General features: G+C 40.3%; 1 protein-coding gene across 24 annotated transcripts in view; it reads left to right on the top strand.

Annotated features, from left to right (window-relative positions):
* Positions 1-17,968, top strand: part of LOC142158631 (poly(rC)-binding protein 3-like) — a 1,531,228-nt gene that overhangs the window by 1,203,936 nt on the left and 309,324 nt on the right. Inside the window, exon 7 of one of the 24 annotated variants that reach the window (XM_075212782.1) lies at positions 1,329-1,407. The exons of the other annotated variants lie outside the window; for them this stretch is intronic. The gene's annotated coding sequence lies outside the window, so the exon portion shown is untranslated. The remainder of the gene's footprint in view (positions 1-1,328; positions 1,408-17,968) is intronic. 24 annotated transcript variants of the gene reach the window in all.

The following is a 17,968-nucleotide window of genomic DNA, read 5'->3' as shown; positions in this document are numbered from 1 at the left end:
TGAATCGAGGCAAAACGTCATTGTTGTGTTGTCGGATCTTGCTAGTTTTGGATTCCATAATATCTCCCTCCCCAGACCATTAATCACATAGAAACAGGGGTAGCAGTGTTCTTGACACTCTCCAGTCTCCAGCGACACTGCTCAGTGCCATTGCTCACACAGAAACAGGGGTAGCAGTGTTCTTGTCACCAGGGCCGCCGAGAGGGAGGGGGAGCGGGTACATTTAACCCGGGCCCGGGCTTGCCCGGGGGCTCGGGCCGGGCCCTCGTGTGCTAATTTGTAATTATTATTTTTTTTTTCTATTTGTTGATTTTTTATTTTTTTTATTTTATTAAGAAAAAAAAAAAAAAAAGATTCATACTCACGTGATCGGCGCTGCGTCCCTCCTTCCCCTCTTCTCCATTCACACTGACTGCCGAGCGTGACGTCATCAAGTCACGCCCGTCAGTCAGTGAGGAGTGCCAGACAAGACCAGAAGAAAGAAGAGAAGACAGAAGAAAGAAGAGAAGAAAAGAAAGAAGGTAAGTAAAGAAGCGGAGAGGCAAGGGGAAGGAAACAGAAAGGGACAGTTCTATAAAGAAGAGGGAGTAAAAAAAACAGGGGAGAGAGGCACAGAGTAAAAAAAAAAAAAAGGGGAGAGAAACACTAAAAAAAAAAGGGGAGAGAAACACTAAAAAAAAAAGGGGAGAGAAACACTAAAAAAAGGGGAGAGAAACACTAAAAAAAAAAAGGGGAGAGAAACACTAAAAATAAAAGGGGAGAGAAACACTAAAAAAAAGGGGAGAGAAACACTAAAAAAAAAGGGGAGAGAAACACTAAAAAAAAGGGGGAGAGAAACAATAAAAAAAAAGGGGAGAGAAACACTAAAAAAAAAAGGGGAGAGAAACACTAAAAAACAAGGGGAGAGAAACACTAAAAAAAAAGGGGAGAGAAACACTAAAAAAAAAAAAAAAAGGTGAGAGAAGCACTAATTAATGGGCGCTATTTTGTTTGTAGGGTGATGGTGGGGCAATTTAATAGTGGGGACTATTAATTTAAGATGGGGTGGTTTGGGGGCTATTGAATATGGTGGTGTGTTTAGGGAGAATGAGGTTTATTTATTATGAGTTTATTTATTTATTATGAGTTATTTAATGGCAGTAATAATGATTGCGGGAAATAGGTGTTGCTGTTTGCAGGAAGGGAATAGGTTTATTTATTAAATGTTAATACTATTATTTTAATGTTGGGGCTGGAGGAAGGCTTAATTATTAATCGTGGGTGCTATTGATTTAACGCCGGGGCTGGCTGTAATTTTCTAAATGTAGCCATTTTTTATTTACAAATAGGTCCTTCAACATTCCAGCATCCGGACAAGCCGCAACTAAAGAAAGCAGCAGTCACAGGTGGTGAAAGTGAGAAGAACAGGTAGGAGAGAGCAGCAGAGTGTGTGAAATGTTGTGATTCTAGTAGGGACAATGTCAATTTTTGGTGAGTGTTGTGCCCAATGTAAGGTGCAGGCAAAGACTGAACTCTTTGTGTACACACTGCCTTCTTTGTATACTACACTGTGGTGCTAGATGTCTTAAAAGTCAGGAGTGCTGGGACATATGTGACGCTCTGGTGAATTCAGGACCTAGTGATTTTGATGTGCTAGCCACGCCACAACAGCGCATTGCCATGCCCCCAAATGTATGACCACACTCCGAAAATTTTTGCACCGCCGTTAGGCTAGCCATGCCACAACGGCGCATTGCCACACCCCTGAATGTATGACCACACCCCCGAAATTTTGGGGGGCTTACTCGACTATGAGGGGTGGCCCCATGAATTTGTTGTACCCGGGCCCTGAATTCCTCTTGGCAGCCCTGCTTGTCACTCTCCAGTCTCCAGTGCCATTGCTCAGTGCCATTGCTCATACAGAAACAGGAGAGGTAGCAGTGTTCTTGTCACTTGGCAAAAATTAACTGGAAATCATTGGAAATTATTGTTATTAAGGTTAAAAATAATGTAGGGATAAAAAAGAGCCATTATGTGATTTTAGCAAAAAAAAAACAACAGGATTTTAGAAAAATCCAAAGCCAAAACACGTAAGGGCGATTTTGTCAAAACCAAAACCAAAACACGGGGGTCAGTGAACATCTCTAGTTTGGTGTAGTACCTCAAGTTTCTTTGCATACATGCATCTGCTCCACAGTAAATTGTCCCTGCTGGAACTGATATTAAAATGTTGGCAACTGTGCTGCAGTCAATTAGTTAAGCCTGCAGCAAGGTGCCCAGAAGTGTTGGAGACACAGTATTTCCCATACATCCCTACAAGTGTGCAACATTATTACATCAAGAAAATTTTGCAAGGGGTCAGAGCCAATGGTAGTCTCTACACTGACTACCACAACCCCGACAACAAATAGCACGACTTGATAACAGTAAGAATGTGCTTACCGACAGACATGTAATGGCGACTGCTTGAAAGTAGACTTCAAAGGATTGCGATGACTAAACATCCCGTCCAGCTAAAATGACGTCAGTTTGCAGGGCGACACTATGATTGCTGCTATTAAGGTGCTGATTTAAGGAGGAGCGTGCTGTAGAATGTTTTTTGCAAAGCATTTTACGTTCTACAGCTTGTTGATCTATGACATGCTCTATCTCCGTTATAAATCTGTCTCATATTTCAAATATACCCCCCTCAATTGCAACTTTGTTAGGCCAAACTGCATTTTTATTTAAAATGAATCTGACCTACAAAACACATTCATTTACATTATCTGCATGCTGCCATCTATTAATATGAATGCCCTAACACTTGAAGGATGGGATGGGGGGGGGGGGGATTTGTAGAGGACAGGCTCCTTTGAGGTAAATGCAACTATTGTCTGCAAAACCTTTTATTCATCTACCGCTTTATGTTATGTATGTCAGCTTCCCTAAAAATCAATGCAGCCAACACTTGAGCACCATGGTGGCTTAGTGGTGGGCACTTCTGCCTTACAGCACTGGAGTCATGAGTTCAATTCCCTACCATGGGAATTTTATCTGTGTGGACTTTATGGGCCTGGATAAAGAAAATAAACTTAACAAAAGAGGAACTTTGAACCTTGGCCAAACCATGTTGGGACCCATGCAAATTAAAACTTAATGTATGTGGTAAATGTGCAATCATTATTTGCAAAAGTGACATGAAGACATGTTTTATAATTACATTAAAAAGACACACACACCATTTTCTTATATTCAAAATTAACTAAGTACAACATTTTAACAAACAAAAAAATAAACAACATAAAAAAACAGATTAAAATGAACTATACAATTGATTAAAAAGTAAATATGGGGTTTTTTTTGCAATTTTTTATATTTCTTGATTATTTTTTTTTACTATATTTAGAAAAACTTGCTATCAGTGAACCCACCACAATTCTAGTGTCTTCAGGAGCTGTTAAAAACAATGAAAATAAACAAAATTAGCATGCTTGGGTTATTTATCATACATCAATTACTTTTTGGGGTTTTGTTTCATGGAATCAGCAGAGGTGTAAAGTGTGACATAAATGTAAACTGTATACACTTGTGTGGTGGCCAGGGGAGGTGGGGGGTGTTGATTTGATTCCAGCCAAAGAATTAGTAGGGCCATCATGTGGAATGGAAAAACTAGGTATCGGGTAAATGCTATGTGGGGCTTTTTGATGCCTACAATGGGCCTCAAAATGGAATAAAATGAAGAAAAGGGTTTAATGTCAATACTTACATTTTACCAATGACTCAACCTCCTGGCTGTCCTTGGCCTCCTCCTCCACCACCTATGTGACCAGTGCAGGAGCCCCCGCCACCTCCTACTCCACAGCCGCTTCCTACTCCGCCACCTCCACCATGACCTCCTCCGCCACCTCCTCCACATGTCTTTTGTGGTCACGAGTCATACGATCTGTTGGAATAAATATTACACATAAGCATATTGTCAAAAGTTCTACCTGGTTCACAATTATATACATGTAGCCCGATAATAATGTGAGCTGACATTGTGAAAAATGCATTTTCCAGCAGAGATAAAGATAATCTTTAACATAAGTATTTAAAAAGGACAGTCACACACCACTTTCAGATGGGCTTTATCAATGTTTGGTTTGTGCTGAGTGATGTTGAAATGTTATTTTTACTGTATAAATAAGTATTAAATTATTATTTATTTTCATGACAAATAATTAAAACATCTAGTTAGTGATACATTATGGAGACATATTACAGGAGGTATTTGGGTAAGGCCTTGTAATATGTGAAAATCAGCTTAGGCCAACTGTAAGCGTTGCCTCCAAAAATCTCCCGCAACTATATTAGCAATGTAACACATCTGACACTTTTATATTATAAATGTCTAGAAGTTAATGTCAGCAGGTTTCCTTAGTGGTCAGCACTTCTGCCTCACAGCACTGGGGTCATGAGTTTGAATCCCAAACATGTCTTATTGGTCTGGAGTTTGGGCTTCAATCAATAAGGAAAGTAAATAGCCAAAAGCATGTTGCATTGGAGGAGGCATTACATTTGTAATCTGTAGACAGATTTATATTTGGGGTAGGGCATGTCCTGGAAAAAGTTTGAAACTATTTGTAAAAATAATGCAACTATGTGTATTAGAGTATTTTATCCCATTAATAGAGAACACATTTCTGAGAATCTCTTGCCTTAGCTCCTCCAGAAGCTGTGGCTGGCACCACTGGAGCTAGACGATTGAGCGGCAGCGGTGAAAACGCCTCCATATGTAGCAGCGCACCCGCTGGTACACCCTCAGCTTCATTTCATTGGTTATATACCGACTTGCGGGTATATTGTCCATGCCCTTGGCCATGACCCTCAACTCCCTACCAGCAAACATACTTGCCCTGACCTTGTCAGTAAGGTACTGTGCAATACTCTGCTCTATGATTGTTTAGCAGAGCACGTGTGGGTGAGCTCACGCCACTCGTGGATCTTTTCCATACTTGCCTGCAAACTGTCGGCTTGTCATTTGGCACTCGTTTCCTAGCAACTGGGGGTGCGCCACGGAACTAAGGGGTGTGTATACCGCTATTCTCAATTACAGACACTTGTATCTGATTTTGATTAAATCTGACCTGTGTGGAGAATTTAAAAGCTGCTGGACAGGCCATTCATTCCTGCTCTTTTGTGCTTTCTGCTGGAGCCTTTGGAGTTGCAATTGAACACGTTTTTGTTTAAACTGCATTATTGGGGTGAGTATAGTTTCATTTCTCTTAAACTGTGTATAAGAGGTGTTGTAAAAATAGAAAAACTCTTAGTTTAGAGAAACCACTTTGCCATTGTTTATACTTTCTAGGGGTATAGTTTGTCTGTCTCTGCAGGTGTGCAGTTTAGCATTAATAGCAACTCTATACTAATGTGCATGTACTGCAAACTATGCAAACATTTTTATTTGGGGGGGGGCTTCAGATACAACATTCATTTAATTTTTATTTGATCCTTAAATGAAGGACCTCTCTTTAAAATCTGGCTGTGAACAAATATAGGCACAGTTTTTCGTGGATTGTGGATCACAATATATATGGACCAGAAATATTGGTATTTATGTCTCTGTCTGTCTCTTTAAAACCATGGAAGGCAGACTGAGGCCTTGCTTTTTACCTCTTTAATTAATTCTGATGCGAAAGCTGGTCCAAGTAGCCTCTCCCACAATACAAAAGCCACAGTCAATATTTCACAAACAGGGAAATGGAGATCATTGTTGAACTGGTGGTTGACAAGTTTCATTCTAGCAACCAGCAGCTAATTTGCGGACGCAAATGCAAAAGCTATGGGATAAAAAAAAATATGGGATGAAATTACCCAACAGGTGTACGCAGTGGCTCCATGTCTGTGCATGGTCAGTGAAGTGAGAAAACGGTAAGATTTTATACTTTGTAACACTAATTGATTTAGTGAAAACATAGTACAGGTCAGGTGACTGTTAATATGACACTTTAGATGCATGTGTTTGTATTACATTTTTGAAGGCCATATTTGAACTTGGTACTTTTCCAATGTGGTGGAAAGTGTTTTCTTCATCATTTACTTTTTACTTTCTTACAAATATCCACCCAGGGCAAGGCACACACATTTTGCAGTGTTTGTGTGAGTGTGGTTAATGTCTGTAGCTTTTAAGTTCAATATGTTAAGGTCCATGTATACATTTATAAATGTTAACAACTTAATATATGTTGATGTTTACAGTGTGTTTTGTATTTTTTACTATGTATATTTTTAGTTTTATTTTCACAAGTAATAGTCATCTACACTGACACTTCTCTAATGGCAGATTCCAGTGGAGATGAATTAATAGTCTGTGATGATGATGTACACACTGATGAGGGTGAGGATGATGCTGAAGATGATGATGAAAGCATATTTCTAAAACTTTCACTATAAGTGTAGGGTGTAATCTACCCCCAAAGAGAAAAGGGACTTGGGGCATTTCTATTTAAGGTACAGTCTATGCAGGCTGCTGTTTTGTCAATTTCACTATAAGTGTAGGGTGTAATCTAGAGCCAAACAGAAAAGATGTTTTGACCATTTCTATTGATCGTCCAGTCTTTGCAGGATGTCTTTTTTTCTATTTAACTATAAGTGTAGGGTGTAATATACAGACAGACACCAAACTACACTTTTTACTATGAATGTCAATAGCTCTTTTTAGACCGTTGGCTGCCACCCTGGATTGGTGTGTGTAGCTGTAGAATTAAGGATGGTTTACCAGGGATTAAACTGTATTTTTCCTAATTTGCACTAATAAGGTTTGGGTGTAATCTAGAGCTAAGCAGAAAATATGCTTTGACCATTTCTATTTATCGTCCAGTCTTTGCAGGCTGTTTTTTTTTTATTTAACTATAAGTGTAGGGTGTAAAATACAGACAGACACCAGATAGGTCTGTAGCGCTACATTTTTCATTTATTTATTGCTAGTTTGTGAGTGGACGCAGCCGCCTTTTTTTGCAGCAGCTTGACCACTGTCTTACATTAATACAATTATTTTCTAATTGGTACTGTGATTGTACACATTATTCAGTATCTAAACCATATAGTTATATATTATATTGGCGCCATAACAGGGTTTTTTTTTGGTTTTTTACAGACAGACACCAAACTGCCTTTTTTTGCTATGGATTTCAATAGCTCTTTTTTGACTGTTGCCTGTCTCCCTGGATTGGTGTGTGTAGCTGTAGAATTAAGGAGGGCCTACCAGGGTTTAAACTGTATTTTTCCTAATTTGCACTAATAAGGTTTAGGAATAATATACATCCAAACAGAACATCTTCTTTGGGCATTTATATTTTATTGTACAGTCTTTGCAGGCTGCTTCTTCTTCTATTTCAATTTTAATCTATGGGAATCATCTAGACCTAAACAGAACATCTGCTTTGGGCATTTCTATTTTATTATACAGTCTTTGCAGGCTGCTTCTTCTTCTATTTCAATTTTAATCTATGGAATCATCTAGACCCAAACAGAACATCTGCTTTGGGCATTTCTATTTATAAAATAGTCTTTGCAGGCTACTTCTTTTTCTATTTAGCTATAAGTGTAGGGTGTAATATACACCCAACGACGATGGCTCCATTGCCAATAGTCAAAGATGGAGAGGAAGACAAGCAGGCTTGTCTGTAGAATTTGCAGGCAAGTGTTACATTACATTGAATAAATAAGACACATAGGGGGAGAAGGAGAAGAGGGAGACAGAAAATAAATCATCTTCCTTTTACTCAGTACTGTCAATGGTGTTATAATCTCTTAGTAGGCTGTGGATCAGCCTGCGACAGTTCTGGATGGTCATCTTCTCCCTTTTCAAGATGAGGCAATTCCTGTCAAGCCAAACAACGTCCTTAAAGCATTTCATTAGGCTCCAGTGCTCCTGGATTGCCCCAATGGTGTGGGTCCCAGGAAATAATCCATAAAATACTGAATGGTATGAAAGGCAAGTTCTGGGCACACTGTCCTTATGTTCATGTTCCAAGGCATCCAACAGTGCCTGTGCAGTGGGGAAGTGTAAAAAAAAACGCTGTGCTGTTTCCCCTCAGGTGATGCAAAAGGGGCAGTGGACATATTGGCACAGGTTCCGGGAGTGCATGAATGTCCTGAGAGGCAGACATCACTGGATAGCCATCCATGCAATGTCTTTGTGTGTAGTAGTCAGCCTCTTAGAGGCCACATTCTTCTACACATGTTTTTGTTTTTGTGTTTGTAATCAGCACTTTACATAATTGGTACCTAACTAGATTATAAATTTGTGGGAATTGGGGCTGATTCGAAGCTGGCTCTTCTTAGTGCATTGTCTGGCACCCTGGATTGGTGTGTGTCTGATAAAAGCACATATCCCAAGGAGGAAGGGGTCAGTGCTCGTTGACATTTATTAGCTGTAGAATTACCTCACTTATCCAAGAAGCAGGTGGAGCACTAAATTAGGTTATTTTAGCCCAAAAAAATTGAATTTTTTAACAAATTGCAAAACAAAACCAAAGCCAAAACCAAAACACGCAAGGGCGGGTTTGCCAAAAACAAAAAACAAAAACACGAAGGTAATCTAGATCAAAAACCAAAACCAAAACACGGGGGTCAGTGAGCATCTCTAGTTTTTATTGACCATGCAGGAAATTTGTGGCAAAGTTTCGACTCTGCCAGGATGTGAAATAACTAAATCTGGTTTGGGCAAGTGCTACTTTATTTAATATTATTATTATTATTAATTTTTATTTATAGGGCGCCATTAGGTGTCCGTGGCGCCGTACAGGGACAAACAAAATTACAATACAAGGTGAGACAGCACAGTACAGTAAACAATAATCACAGTAACTCAATGAGCTCAAACGCTAGGGTAGGGGGAGGGGAGAGTCCGCATACGACAGAGCCCAGAAGGGAGGGCACGGGTGACAAGGAAACTCCCAGAGGGAGAGGAGGGAGCGAGAGGGGATGGGGTGGGGGAAGAGGGTCCTCGAGGAGGAGATTTAGCGTAGGTACATCCATGTGGACAGAACATAAACACATTTGTGGACACAACATATTACAGAAGAAGAGAGGTCAGGGGAAGATATATAGATTAGCATTCATTAAGCTTACAGGTGGTAGTAGAGTGCAAATGAGCTCAATAGTGGGACAAGATAAGAGGAGGAAAATAATTAGATTCCAAATAGACTGAAATATCTTTTTTTGTGTGATCCTAAAAAGATAGTGGGAGTTGAGTGCTGTATGTGCCCAAGGTATAAATAATAAAGTATGCGTAAGATAGGTAGGAGGTGAACCAGGGCATAAATGTGTCACAAAGTACAATGGAATTAAGGGTGTGTAGGAGAAGAGGGTGGTGAACAGTGTGAAAAGCCACAGAGACGTACAGGAGAATGCTTATTGTGCAAAGAATATATTAATATTTAATTGTAAATGAACACCTTTTTTAAAATAAAATAACACAAAATATCTTTGAAACAAACTTTAAAAAGAATTTCTTTATACACAAAAAAGAAATTTGCTAAATAATTTAACATTAAAATACAAAGCCATGGATGTTGGTTTATTTGCATGAGTAGAGGTGTTGGAATGCAGGTCATGCTGGAACCCAATCTGGCTGTCTTATTTATCTGTTTAAAGTATTAAAAAAAAAAGGAGCAACCTTAGGCAATTTTGTATCAAAATATTACTTGATTACTGTATGTACTTTGTACACAGCTGTACTTACCACGTGTCAAATCCACAATTTATGATGCCTAAACTTTAACACTGGTCCACCAATAACGTAAAATGACTAACATTATTCAAAAGCCTCCTTCTCCATGGCCTGATCCTGGCCCTCCTCCATGGCTGCACCTCATTGGTGCTCCAGCTGGATCATACATTTTGTTCAAATAAATTAGACACATTGGGCCTGAGTCATTAAGGAAAGTAAGGCAACAAAAGGAGTAAATGTTCTCCAGGACAAACCATGTTACAATGTAAGGGGTGCAAATTAGTTTATTATTTTGCATGTAAGGAAAATACTGACTGATATTCATGTAGGACACAAATACTTGATATTTTTCGTTTTACACTGACATTAAAAGTTGATCTAGGACATGCCCTACCCAAATTATAAATTTGTCCTCACATGTTAATTTACCTCCCCCTCCAATGCAACATGGTTTTGCCCAGGGGAAAAGTTACTCCTTTTTTATGCTTTGCTCTCCTTAATGACTCAGGCCCATTAGCTCTTTACTAAAATAGTGTCTATTTATTTCTCACTTATACCCAAACTGTCACATAATGTAAGGTGTATCCATTAGAACACATTGACAATTCAGTGGATTAACAAGTTAACATAAAAAAACAAACAAAAAACAAACAACAACCCTCCAACCCTCAATCTATCAAGTAATTACCAAAACAACTTAACCATGAAACCAAAACTAAAATTCACTGACCGATTCTTGGCACCCTGTGTGGGATTCCCTCTGGAAATATGTTTTCATCTTTTAACATCATTCATGTTTTCCTCCAAAGCAAAAAGAGAACGCACTGACCTAATAACCATGAGGAGTGACATAAATGTTTCTACTCTGCGGCCAGCACTAAAGACACTGGCTTGCTGTAACTTGAAGAGGCTATGGGGTAAATTTATCAAGCTGAAAGTTTCTGGAATGTTTTGAAAGTGGAGATGTTGCCTATAGCAACCAATCAGATTCTAGTTATCATTTTGCAGAATGTACTAAATAAATTATAACTAGAATCTGATTGGTTGATATAGGCAACATCTCCACTTAAATTTACCCCTATAACTGAATTTTAATGCAATCCTTAGGATTACAGGAAGGCAATTGGACCTTAAGTGAGGCATCACATTCTTAGACCTATGTGTATTTCATCCTGCCACCTTCACTTCAACTACTTCCACTCACAGACATGATATAATAAAATGAGGTGGTTCAAAGTGAAAATAATATAGTGCAAAAAAATTAATAAATAATTAAACAAATATTTAAAGCATAAGCATCTATCAATCTCTCCCATGTGCAGAATCACCATTTGGGTATATAGCAACCTTACAGTTGAGCACATCAACCTTAGTGTATGTTATATTTTAGCCCTTTTGAACAACTCTCCTTAGTATAGAGACTGTCCAGAAGGGAAGATAATATTCTCTTACGTACGGCAGCTAGCAGGATATAAACATATAGGACCTGATTTATTAAGGAATGTAAATATCGATATTTGCTGTATTTTGTATTAAATTTCACTATGCATGCCAAGAAATGGACTATATGCCAGAGAACACAAGTGTATGCAATTCATCTTTGAGCACAAAGAACAATTAAGACAGACGGTGATTTCATAAGTGGAATAAGGAGGGGGATGGGCGTATGCACATAGTGTACAGTTTGATATGCCAAGTTCGAGCTCATGCGGCAACATCTGATTTAAGCTTTGGGCATCTCTAAGGTATGTGATTTTCAGTCATATCACTTGCTCCTGCTGCAGGTCTGGTGTAAATGCTGAGTGATAGTGATGACGGTCGCATAATCATGCTAGAACATGTGTTTGTAATCAAGAGCAGCTGTAAAAATGCATTTTTTGTACAGGAGACATCATTAACATCCTGATTAATGTATTACATGGGGGAAATAAAACATTTTTATGTTCTTTCATTATTAACTGTATTATTAACAGGTGAGAATATATTTTTTTTTTACTTTGTGTTCTCATGGGACTTTATATTTCATCATTTTATTGTATATATCCTGCAGTGTATTGTCTGTCAGAGCAGAGCATACCATCACCTGTATTCAACATGAGATGTTTCTTCAGATCCGCTTGTAGTTGAATAGAGATGTGCCTATGCCCAATTTACTTGCATTTCAACAAAAAAAAACAACACATTTGTTTTATGTTCCTTGATGATAGTAAGAGCAATACTAGTATCCTTCCTAGCATTCATGCAAGGGCTGCGGGAATGTAGAGGTATCCAATCCCTATTACTAATATATATAATCACCCATCACTGAAATAATGGTATTCCCTTATATATATATTGATCTTATTTTGAAAGATGTGTAATTGGATTATGAAACGTAAAAGGATAAGCCTGAAGTATCACCAATTTATTTTTTTTACCAAATCAGTGCTATGTCAGCTGGCAACCAAGAGTATCCTTATCTACTGCCAATTAACTTACTTACAAGTAGTGTCTCACACTAAAAGTATTCCAGCAGCTGAAGCCACTTTCTTCTGGGTGGTTGGTATAGTTGCTGCAGTGCCTCTTTGCTGGTGACTATGACTGTTCCTCTTGATCGCTTACTATGGATCAGAGCTGATGGGTGGGCAGAGCGTTGACATAGAAATGCTGGGTTCTACACAGGACAGCTGAAGAATGGAGTGTTATCTATTTTCTACTGCTCACATACATCAGAAAATATGCATCAGGCAGAATCTTGAAAGCAGTGATGTTTTATTGCTATTAAAGGGTCCTTATAAGAACCATTTACACAGCAGTTAAAGGTACTGATGATCCATCAGAAGTGCAGATGGAATGCAGTTTTATATGCACAGTACAGCTCTTTTTATGTAGTTTTGGACTCACAACGTGACAGGAGGTAAAACAGCCTCCAGTCCTTTTAACCAATCCAGGCTGATGCATGGAGCTAGCTTGTGCATCAGCATGGAGGTGTTTCTAACATTTAACACTGTTGCTAGTGGCAGGGGGGAGAATACTTCAACCCTGTCCAGGACCTGCCATGGGGAAGAAGTCTCAGTCTCCTCTCGACTCCTGTCTCCTCGGAGTCGTGTGGGAGAATTAATCTTTAAATATCCCACCTAAACACTTCCAGGGGACCTGCTCTGAGGCTCCCCCTCAAGCCGAAATTAGCTCCAGAAGGTGGGCAACCAGATCCCAGAACAGCAATTCCCATGCTGCAGCTTCTGGGTCTCACAGAAGGCACTGCATCAAATGAATCTAGGAGGAGCCATTGAAAGCCCCTCCGGCAGTCAAAAGCACTGAGGCTGCTAGTGGGGGTAATTGTGTGATGGTTACATGCCGCCACTGGACTCAAGGGCTGGCAGAAAGATGTTTGATAATCAACCATCCTCCTCTTTTTTTAAACATTCAACTGTAATGTTAGGGAAGAAACAACACAAGCCTTATCACTGATGATATATTGCTTTATTATCCTCTGAAGAAGTCACTGTGGGTGATGAAATGCGTAAGGAAGGAGTACTCCATTCATCTGCTTTATCTGGATGTTTATGTCTATTCGCCTGGAACTCTTACCTTAAGTGCGGTATTTAACTGCCACCCAGTTGAAATGGGCTGTGGGTCCTAAGAACGGCTTGTACAACTGGCCTGGATCATCTGTTCTAAAAGCTTCAGGGTGTGCCCGATTCCAACACTGAGATCACCAATACATTCACACGATCTTTCCGGAAGTGCAGGAGCGGTTCCATCGGTGGAGCTCAGCCGCTCTAAGAGAAGGGGGCCATTGACCCCTAGGACGGTGACCATCATAATCGGACATCTGATTCCTAATTCCTCCGTATGGGGTACTGTGAGTAACGGATACTTACCTGCTCAATTGACTGTTTCCCTTTCGGCACATGAAGTGTTCATAGAGTGGCGTGAAGCCGATATACAATTACCATAGAACCGTATATGTTCTCACATGTGCACATATATATTTATAGATATCCTTTTTACCTACGGATGTACTAAATCATATTGAACACAAGCCATTCAATTCTATGAGTTTATTGCAAGAAATATTAACATCGAGCAATGGAATATACACACTGCTGATTAAAGCAGAGTAAACAGTTTACGTCACATTAATTGACATATGAGAAGGATCCACTTAGGGTGTGTTCGCTAAATGCATGCTTAAGTCCCTATTGGACTATATCATTCTATACAATCATTCCTTTATAGTGGTATCTACTCCATTGTGTTGTTAATTACAATTCTATCAGTTACCAGCATGAACGCTGATGTGGTTATATAGGGGATCATAGTACCAATATATGATTACTCCTATGCATTGATGCTTAAGATTGTTTAACGCTTTGTGGGTCTGTTATAGTAATGTGTATGAATAAAGATTTTATATATTTTTCCACAAATTTATACCCAGTGTGTTTGTCAGCTCCAGCGCTGTATTTTCTCTATATTTGTACTTTTTAGGATCTTACCAATCCTTTACAGCTGCGGTCCTGACCTTGACCATAACCGTTTAATCATATCTCCCAGCGCCACTAGTTTTAGATATTTTATCACTGATGATGTTTAGTGGTCTATCCCAGTGGTTCCCAAACTTTTGCAGTTCGCGGGACCCTTAGCGTCTCCAAATTTTTCTCAAGGCACCCCTGCAAAATAATTACTGAGCAGTCCTGTTTTAGAAGTAGTTGGGTCAAAAAATTGTAGTAAGTATTTAGGTCAGGACAGAAATACTTATTTAGTTGTATGCAAAAATGCCCCCTCAGCATCCAGACACTCTGCCCCCTCTGCAGCCCTCTGTCACGCTGCCCCCCCTCTGCAGCCCTCTGTCATGCTGCCCCCCTCTGCTGTCACGCTGCCCCCCTCTGCTGTCACGCTGCCCCCCTCTGCAGCCCTCTGTCATGCTGCCCCCCTCTGCAGCCCCCCTGCCCCCGTCACGTTGCCCCCCTGCCCCCCGTCACGCTGCCCCCCATCACGCTGCCCCCCTGTCCACCTCTGCTATCACTCTGTCTCCCTCTGCTGCCACTCTGTCTCCCTCTGCTGCCACTCTGTCCCCATCTGCTGCCACTCTGTCCCCCTGTCCCCCTCTGCTGCCAAGATCCTCTCACTCTGCCCCGCGCCAGCTGTCACTGAATATTGACGTCAGTGACAAGCTGCTGCGGGAGAGAGGAGTCTGCTGGGTCCCGGCGCCTGACGGATTGGTAAGTTTCTGTTCTTTATTTTTTTTATGGCTGGCCCGCTGCATCCCAGTGACAGCGCCGCGGCACCCCTGGGAGCCGCGGCGCACACTTTGGGAACCGCCGGTCTATCCTGTTAATTTATTGTTGCAAGCTCTGCCTTAACTAGAGATGCTCACTGACCCATGTGTTTTGGTTTTGGTTTTGGATCTGGACTACCGTCGTGTTTTGGTTTTGGTTTTGCCAAACCGCCATTGCGTGTTTTGGTTTTGGTTTTGGTTTTGTTTGGTTTTGTTTTGCTATTTGTTAAAAAAATTACTTTTTTTTGGCCTTAAATAACATAATTTAGGTATTATTTTGTACCTACATTATTATTTACCTCACTAACACTAATTTCCAGTCATTCCATTCAATTTTGCCCACCTCTTAGGTCACAATATGGTTTTCATACACTGCATTTCTTGCCAGTGATAAGAAAAAGGCCATTGTCATGCCTGGGCATAAGACCAAAAATCCACCTCTTAAGTTGGAATTATTTTTACAGAAATCCTGACAACAGTTGTCTAGCCATTTGTAGCGTTTTTAAAGCTACACTCAGTAGAGGTAGGGACCTTACCCATCTGGGATCCTCATCCATGTTACGTAATTTTTCAGCGAGTTCTTGGAAAACTGTTGGGAAAATCAGAAACTTAGGTTAAAAAAAAATAACAAGCAGTCCAGTATCATCTGCCTCCCTTCTCTCCTTTACATCCCAGCACCTGCAATCTACCCCCCCCCCAACACCTTCATCATCAATATCCCCATAACCAATAATTTACAGTTAAACAATCCATTGCAAGAGGAAGCAAGTATGAAATCTGTCACCCAGTCGCAAAGCGGATCACAGATACCATAAGGACTATGCTAGTATTAGATCTGCGTCCAATGCCCATTATTAATGCAGCTGGTTTTAGACAGTTACTTGAGGTGTTCTGTCCCTATTACCAAATTCCATGACGACCCCATTTTACTCAAAAAGCTATTCCTCATCTCTACCAGAAAGTTCTTAAAAATGTAATCATTGGGCTACAAAATGACATTCTACCCACTGTACACTTAACCACAGATATGTTGGAAAGCGGAACTGGGCAAAGTATAGATTATATGACTGTGACAGGCCACTGGGTTGGTCATTCGCCTTCACCAGCAGGGACAGCAGCAGCATGTACCCAAGTACATCACATTTTTCAGAAGTAGGCTACTTTGTGTATCAGCAGCTTCACTAAGAGGCATACAGTTGAAAATCTGTTCCAAAAAGTAAGGGATGTCATTGAAAGATGGCTAATCCTGCTTGGACTCTCCTGAGGATATGTAATTTCTGATGACGACCCCAATATTGTTCAAGCATTACAGCAGGGTTGAATTCCATCACATTTTCTGTTTTGCACACACTATCAACTTGGTGTTACAGAACTTTTCAAAAATGACATGCAGGGGATGCTGTTTGTGTCCGGAAAAATTTAGGGGCAATTTCAGTTTTCTGCAACAGCATGTAGGAGAATGCAGCAGCTGCAAGAAGACTAGCATTTGAGGGGAATGTACTTTAGTCCAGCGAAGTAGTCACCTGTGAAGACAGTGCAGACACGGTTAGCTTTGAGTCAAGTGATTGCCTTAATAATACATTTTCACAAGGAGCTACAGAAATTTAACGTGTGACATAAAACAAAGTAAATGTGCTAACTATATTTTAATTGTGAACGAAATACTTAATTTGCTTCGCAAGGATCCAAGACCTATCGACATCTTGTTTAGACGTCTTCTCCTTCAGTTTCTCAGGCAACTGCTTGTTGTACAAAAAATTGCTTTCCCAAAACACCCAGTGGTGATGCAGATGATTCCGAACAACATTTAGATATTTGCTCTGCTGTAAAACAATTGGCAGCTCTGCCCTAAAATTAACTACTAATTCCATTTTGAAGGACTTTATCGGCAATTACATCATAGTACACAGACTTCTATGATGGTGGGATGAACTAGTATTGTTTGAGAAAGATTAGCACTGAACCCTGCCACCTCTCCTGTTTCTGAGTGAGCTATGGTACAATAAAATGTAACTGCAGATTTACACCAAGAGTGTCAGCCCTATTATTTCTATTTCAGCAATTACAATTAGCAATGGAGCAATGGAGGTCTTCTCTTTGGGTGTTACCTATATAACGGAGTAGAAGTTGCCTGCAAATTCTACAGACAAGCCTGCTTGTCTTTCCCTTCATCAATGACTCTTAGCAATTGAGCACTCGACTTTGGGTGTATATTACACCCAAACCGTATTAGTGCAAATTAGGAAAAATGCAGTTTAATCCCTGCTAGGCCCTCCATCATCCTTTGCATCTTAATAGTAGGATTGGTTGCAGTTATGGGCAAGGTCACACATTTTTTTGTCAAATCCTTCAAACCAGCCCACATGTGAAACTGTTGTGGTCTGCCACCTGCGTCATCTCTGCTTGTGTTTTGAAAGAGCAAATTGGTGCCAGAACCTCACGTGCCAGAACTGCTGCCACTGGTGCCACCCTGCTGCCCCTGGCGCAGGACTTACACAATCAACCGCATCCTCATCAGCGCCCTCGTCGGCTACCCAAATCTCCCCCTCATCCTCTTCTAATTCCAAAGTGTCATCCTTACTTGGTGTATCACCGGCTACACTTGGGCTGTTCAGGCACACATCAGCAGAACTGCTGAAAGGCCCCTTCTTTATGGGTACACTAACAGAATGCTCACAATTAGACATACCACTGTTGGATGGACTGTCCACAGGGATTGGTGTCATTTCTGATTCAGAGCAAACATTATCCTCTAATGCCTTACTGTTATCTTGCAGCTCGGCTTTGACGCGTAACAGTAGTTGTGCACCACTTGTAAGCTCAGTAACATTTTTGGATCTGCCACTAATAGCCAAAGGTGAAGGCCTCATTCTCTCTTTGCCACTGCGTGTGTAGAATGGCATGTTGGCAATTTTTATCGGCAGTTAACTTTTCCTCAGTTACACTTCTTTTTCGTTTCAACATGGTAAATTTTTTTTTTGGTGTGTTGGTGTTTTTTTGCCTGATTTCAAAACACTGTGTAGTTTGAC

The sequence above is a fragment of the Mixophyes fleayi genome, chromosome 5 (genome assembly GCF_038048845.1).
Source record: "Mixophyes fleayi isolate aMixFle1 chromosome 5, aMixFle1.hap1, whole genome shotgun sequence".
In the NCBI taxonomy this organism is placed as follows: Eukaryota; Metazoa; Chordata; class Amphibia; order Anura; family Limnodynastidae; genus Mixophyes; species Mixophyes fleayi.
This window is presented reverse-complemented; position numbering and strand designations above follow the sequence as displayed.